The 7,243-nt window shown below is 46.6% G+C and overlaps 2 non-coding genes across 2 annotated transcripts; both read left to right on the top strand.

The window, feature by feature from the left end:
* Window positions 1-72, top strand: trnam-cau (transfer RNA methionine (anticodon CAU)). The gene has a single exon. It is a non-coding gene; the product is annotated as a tRNA-Met (tRNA).
* A 581-nt stretch (window positions 73-653) lies between these two features.
* Window positions 654-736, top strand: trnal-cag (transfer RNA leucine (anticodon CAG)). Its single transcript has one exon. It is a non-coding gene; the product is annotated as a tRNA-Leu (tRNA).
* Window positions 737-7,243: the final 6,507 nt, after the last annotated feature.

The raw sequence follows: 7,243 nt of genomic DNA on the forward strand, positions 1-7,243 counted from the left end.
AGCAGAGTGGCGCAGCGGAAGCGTGCTGGGCCCATAACCCAGAGGTCGATGGATCGAAACCATCCTCTGCTATTTATATTCTCACTAACACCAAACGGAAACATGTGGCGTATTGTCAGCAGCACATCTGCCTTTTTCTTTATTAGTATCAAAATGGTGATTTCAGTTAGATCCGCTCTTTGACACCTGTTCTTCAGCTACCCACAGTATAGTCGAGATGACTAATTTGCCTTCTCCCAGAACACTCTTCTGGCGCGTCTACTGGATGAACGTTCACCTGTTTGGACACTGGTGGGGTTCTTCGGTTACTTTTCTGTGAAAGCAGCACCGGAAGCAGCTGTGGAAAGAGATTGCCGTCGCCAGAATGCAACTGTCCAATTGGATGCTTCACATCGTTCAGATCTTAGTCTCTCAACATCTTCGTGTGAGGAACAGGTAGAGCGGGAATTCGGTACTTGTTGATTGAAGCAAACTGGCCAATAAAGCAATGAGAAGCTCCTTAACATCCAGCGGCTTGCATAAGGAGAACACTCACATAGAGGTGACCGGCTGGGATTCAAAGGTAGGAAAAGCATATCTTGTTTGAAAATAAATGACGATAAAGATAGAATTTAAGTCGATTTGTGCACGGATCGTAGTTTTGATGCCAGCGCATCAGGATGGCCCAGTGGTCCAAGGCGCTGCGTTCAGGTTGCAGTCTTTTCTAGAGACGTGGGTTCAAATCCCACTCCTGATATTGACTTTTCCTCCACGAGGTTAAATTTCTCCAGCGAGATTTTCAACCTCACGAAGATCCAATTCCTCCAATTGAATGGGAAAGTTTTGGTCTCAGGACATGAGATTCCTGCTTAAATACGCACAGCAAGACCCAACATGCAAAAGCCCAGCGAATGACTCGATAATCTGCTTCAGTTACTCTGGTTGAGGAATTTATAGTGATCCCAGGACTCCGGGTAAAATTCGTCTTCTCTTGTAAATAGTCTCGCACGTTCGACTGTTCACATCCATCCTAGAGGGGAAGATGGGAACTCGGTTTCTATCGCGATTTATTGCTCGATAAAGATGTATTTCCTTATTGGATCCCTGCGAGATATTACTGGATATCGTTATATATCTATATTGCCCCTCTGTGGGGTACTGCTGGATAACGTTTCCGGTCCAGCTTTGACTAAGGGTCACCTGCACTCGAAAAGTTAGCTCTTTTCCCTCCATACAGATGCTGCCAGGCCTGCTGAGACTTTAAAGCATTTTCTCTGTGGTTCTCTATGTGTGAGCTTTATAATGTTGTACCGTGTCATGCTGTCTCTCATTCTTGGGACTAATGTCGGGATTAGACTGCAAGAAATTTCAGATAGGTATTTGCTGCAAAGCAAACAGGAACGTGCGTTATGTTTACTTTTGGTATGAGGGAGAATGTAAATAGCAGAGAACAGCCTCGATTCCTCCTCCTCTGGGTAATGGCCCAGCACGGTTTCCCTACCGCACTCTGCTCCTTAAACCAGGAGGTACGTCATTACTGCACTGCGGCAGCCACACAACTATTCACTTCCTCATTTTTTCTTTCAACAAGAATACTCGTTTGAGCACACTGATTCTGGTCAGCACAGTTCAGATAATTCAGTTTCGTGCTGAATGGTTGTTCTGTGAAGGTGACGTGATTTCTTCTGTGACGTTCTGGGAAAGTGGGGAGTGACTGCAATCACCTTCATAGACTGACGTTCGGGGCGTCAGTTTCACCTCTCTGGGAACATTGATCACTCTGTTACTGATTTCTTCAAACTTTGCCTCAAGACCGACCCCGCAGAAAATCAATCATGGGTAGAGTGGCGCAGCAGCAGCGTGCTCGGTCCATAACCCCAACGTCGCTGGGTCGAAATCATTCTCTGCTCTTTATTTTCTAATTCACACCAAAAGCAAACAAGTCGCGATTTGTCAGCAACACATCTGCCTTTTTCTTTATTAGTATCAAAGTTTTGCTTTCAGTCTGATCCGCTCCTTGACACCTGTTCTTCAGCGACCCACAGTGCAGTCGAGGTGACTAAGTTGACTTCTCCCAGAACACTCTTCTCCCTCGACTGGATGAACGATCACCTGTTTGGACACTGGAGGATTTCTCTCGGCGACTTGTCTGTGGAAGCAGCACCGGAAGCAGCTATGGAGAGAGATTCCAGTCGTCAGGATGCAACTCTACAGTTGGCTACTTCACGTCGCTCCGATCATAGACTCTCAGTGCCTTCGCGTGAGGAACCGATAGAGCCGGAATTCGGTCCTTGTTGATCGAAGCAACTGATCAATGCAGCAATGAGAAGCTGCTTAACCCCCAGCGGCTTGGAGAAGGATGGCACTCAGATACAGGACTCTGGCTGGGGTTCAAAAGGAGGAAGCGCATGTCTTGTTTGAAATGAAACGACGATGAAGATTGAATTAAAGTCGATTTGTGCACGGAGATTTGTTTTACGACGACGCATCAGGATGGCCAGGTGGTCTAAGATGCTGCGTTCAGCTCGCATTCTCTTTTGGAGACGTGGGTTAGAATCCCACTCCTGACATTGACTTTTCCTCCACGAGATTTAATTTCTCCAGCAAGATTTTCAACCTCAGGAAGATCATCGGAAAAGCGTTGGCCTGAGGTCATGGGATTCCTGCTTAAATACGCACAGCAAGACCCCACAGGCAAAAGCCCAGTTAATGACTCGATAATCTGCTTCAGTGACTCTGGTTGAGGAATTCAGATTGATCCCAGGACCCAGGGTAAAATTCGTCTTCTCTTCTTATAAATAGTGTGGCTGGTTGGATTGTTCACATCCGTCCGAGAGGGGAAGTTGGGAACGCGGTTTCTATTGTGATTTATTGCTCGATAAACCTTATTTCCTTATTGCCTCACTGTGAGGTATTACTGGATATCGCTATATATCAATATTGCCCCTCTGTGGAGTACTCCTGGATAACGTTTCCCGTGCAGCTTTGACAAATTGTCACGTGGACTAGAAACGTTAGCTCTTTTCTATCCCTGCAGATGCTGCCAGGCCTGCTGAGACTTTAAAGCATTTTCTCCGTGGTTCCCTATGTGTGAGCTTTACAATGTTGCACTGTGTCATGCTGTCTCCTTCATTCTTGGGACTAATGTCGGGATGAGACTGCAAGAAATTTCTGATAGGTATTTGCTGCAAAGCAAACAGGAACGTGAGTTCTGTTTACATTTGGTGCGAGGTAGAATGTGAATAGAAGAGAACAGCCTCGATTCCTCGTTCTCAGGGTAATGGCCCAGCACGGTTTCCCGACCGCACTCTGCTCCTTAAACGAGGAGGTACGTCATTACTGCCCTGCGTCAGCCACACAACTATTCACTTCCTCATTTTTTCTTTCAACAAGAATACACGTTGGAGCTCACTGATTCTTGTCAGCATGGTTCAGATAATTTAGTTTCGTGCTGAATGGTTGTTCTGTGAAGGTGACGTGATTTCTTCTGTGACGTTGTTCTGATGGGAAAGTGGGGAGTGACTGCAATCACCTTCATAGAATGACGTTCGGGGCGACAGATTCACCGCTCTGGGAACATTGATCACGCTGTTACTGATTTCTTCAAACTTTACCTCAAGTCCGACCCCGCAGAGAATCAACCACGAGCAGAGTGGCGCAGCGGCAGCGTGCTGGGCCCATAACCCATAGGTCAATGGATCGAAACCATTCTATGCTACTTATTTTCTAATTCACACCAAAAGCAAACAAGTCGCTATTTGTCAGCAACACATCTGCCTTTTTCTTTATTAGTATCAAAGTTTTGCTTTCAGTCTGATCCGCTCCTTGACACCTGTTCTTCAGCGACCCACAGTGCAGTCGAGGTGACTAAGTTGACTTCTCCCAGGACACTCTTCTACCTCTACTGAATGAACGTTCACCTGTTTGGACACTGGAGGATTTCTCTCGGCGACTTGTCTGTGGAAGCAGCACCGGAAGCAGCCGTGGAGAGAGATTCCAGTGGTCAGGATGCAACTCTACAGTTGGATACTTCACGTCGCTCCGATCATAGACTCTCAGTGCCTTCGTGTGAGGAACGGATAGAGCCGGAATTCGGTCCTTGTTGATCGAAGCAACTGATCAATGCAGCAATGAGAAGCTGCTTAACCCCCAGCGGCTTGGAGAAGGATGGCACTCAGATACAGGACTCTGGCTGGGGTTCAAAAGGAGGAAACGCATGTCTTGTTTGAAATGAAACGACGATGAAGATTGAATTTAAGTCGATCTGTGCACGGAGATTTGTTTTGACGACGACGCATCAGGATGGCCAGGCGGTCTAAGATGCTGCGTTCAGCTCGCATTCTCTTTTGGAGACGTGGGTTAGAATCCCACTCCTGACATTGACTTTTCCTCCACGAGATTTAATTTCTCCAGCAAGATTTTCAACCTCAGGAAGATCATCGGAAAAACGTTGGCCTGAGGTCATGGGATTCCTGCTTAAATACGCACAGCAAGGCCCCACAGGCAAAAGCCCAGTTAATGACTCGATAATCTGCTTCAGTGACTCTGGTTGCGGAATTCAGATTGATCCCAGGACCCAGGGTAAAATTCGTCTTCTCTTCTTATAAATAGTGTGGCTGGTTGGATTGTTCACATCCGTCCGAGAGGGGAAGTTGGGAACTCGGTTTCTATTGTGATTTATTGCTCGATAAACCTTATTTCCTTATTGCCTCACTGTGAGGTATTACTGGATATCGTTATATATCTATATTGCCCCTCTGTGGAGTACTACTGGATAACGTTTCCCGTGCAGCTTTGACAAATTGTCACGTGGACTAGAAACGTTAGCTCTTTTCTCTCCCTGCAGATGCTGCCAGGCCTGCTGAGACTTTAAAGCATTTTCTCCGTGGTTCCCTCTGTGTGAGCTTTACAATGTTGTAATGTGTCATGCTGTCTCCTTCATTCTTGGGACTATTGTCGGGATGAGACTGCAAGAAATTTCTGATATGTATTTGCTGCAAAGCAAACAGGAACGTGAGTTCTGTTTACTTTTGGTGCGAGGGAGAATGTGAATAGAAGAGAACAGCCTCGATTCCTCGTTCTCAGGGTAATGGCCCAGCACGGTTTCCCTACCGCACTCTGCTCCTTAAACCAGGAGGTACGTCATTACTGCCCTGCGGCAGCCACACAACTATTCACTTCCTCATTTTTTCATTCAACAAGAATACACGTTTGAGCTCACTGATTCTGGTCAGCATGGTTCAGATAATTTAGTTTCGTGCTGAATGGTTGTTCTGTGAAGGTGATGTGATTTCTTCTGTGACGTTGTTCTGATGGGAAAGTGGGGAGTGACTGCAATCACCTTCATAGAATGACGTTCGGGGCGACAGATTCACCTCTCTGGGAACATTGATCACGCTGTTACTGATTTCTTCAAACTTTACCTCAAGTCCGCCCCCGCAGAGAATCAACCACGAGCAGAGTGGCACAGCCGCAGCGTGCTGGGCTCATAACCCAGACTTCAATGGATCGAAACCATTCTCTGCTATTTATTTTCTAATTCACACCAAAAGCAAACAAGTCGCTATTTGTTTGCAACACATCTGCCTTTTTCTTTATTAGTATCAAAGTTTTGCTTTCAGTCTGATCCGCTCCTTGACACCTGTTCCTCAGCGACCCACAGTGCAGTCGAGGTGACTAAGTTGACTTCTCCCAGAACACTCTTCTCCCTCTACTGGATGAACGTTCACCTGTTTGGACACTGGAGGATTTCTCTCGGCGACTTGTCTGTGGAAGCAGCACCGGAAGCAGCCGTGGAGAGAGATTCCAGTGGTCAGGATGCAACTCTACAGTTGGATACTTCACGTCGCTCCGATCATAGACTCTCAGTGCCTTCGTGTGAGGAACGGATAGAGCCGGAATTCGGTCCTTGTTGATCGAAGCAACTGATCAATGCAGCAATGAGAAGCTGCTTAACCCCCAGCGGCTTGGAGAAGGATGGCACTCAGATACAGGACTCTGGCTGGGGTTCAAAAGGAGGAAACGCATGTCTTGTTTGAAATGAAACGACGATGAAGATTGAATTTAAGTCGATTTGTGCACGGAGATTTGTTTTGACGACGACGCATCAGGATGGCCAGGCGGTCAAAGATGCTGCGTTCAGCTCGCATTCTCTTTTGGAGACGTGGGTTAGAATCCCACTCCTGACATTGACTTTTCCTCCACGAGATTTAATTTCTCCAGCAAGATTTTCAACCTCAGGAAGATCATCGGAAAAGCGTTGGCCTGAGGTCATGGGATTCCTGCTTAAATACGCACAGCAAGACCCCACAGGCAAAAGCCCAGTTAATGACTCGATAATCTGCTTCAGTGACTCTGGTTGCGGAATTCAGATTGATCCCAGGACCCAGGGTAAAATTCGTCTTCTCTTCTTATAAATAGTGTGGCTGGTTGGATTGTTCACATCCGTCCGAGAGGGGAAGTTGGGAACTCGGTTTCTATTTTGATTTATTGCTCGATAAACCTTATTTCCTTATTGCCTCACTGTGAGGTATTACTGGATATCGTTATATATCAATATTGCCCCTCTGTGGAGTACTACTGGATAACGTTTCCCGTGCAGCTTTGACAAATTGTCACGTGGACTAGAAACGTCAGCTCATTTCTCTCCCTCCAGATGCTGCCAGGCCTGCTGAGACTTTAAAGCATTTTCTCCGTGGTTCCCTATGTGTGAGCTTTACAATGTTGCACTGTGTCATGCTGTCTCCTTCATTTTTGGGACGAATGTCGGGATGAGACTGCAAGAAATTTCTGATAGGTATTTGCTGGAAAGCAAACAGGAACGTGAGTTCTGTTTACTTTTGGTGCGAGGGAGAATGTGAATAGAAGAGAACAGCCTCGATTCCTCGTTCTCAGGGTAATGGCCCAGCACGGTTTCCCTACCGCACTCTGCTCCTTAAACCAGGAGGTACGTCATTACTGCCCTGCGGCAGCCACACAACTATTCACTTCCTCATTTTTTCTTTCAACAAGAACACACGTTTGAGCTCACTGATTCTGGTCAGCATGGTTCAGATAATTTAGTTTCGTGCTGAATGGTTGTTCTGTGAAGGTGATGTGATTTCTTCTGTGACGTTGTTCTGATGGGAAAGTGGGGAGTGACTGCAATCACCTTCATAGAATGACGTTCGGGGCGACAGATTCACCGCTCTGGGAACATTGATCACGCTGTTACTGATTTCTTCAAACTTTGCCTCAAGACCGACGCCGAAGAACGTCAACCACG

This window comes from Scyliorhinus torazame, chromosome 24, assembly GCF_047496885.1.
Source record: "Scyliorhinus torazame isolate Kashiwa2021f chromosome 24, sScyTor2.1, whole genome shotgun sequence".
Lineage (NCBI taxonomy): Eukaryota > Metazoa > Chordata > Chondrichthyes > Carcharhiniformes > Scyliorhinidae > Scyliorhinus > Scyliorhinus torazame.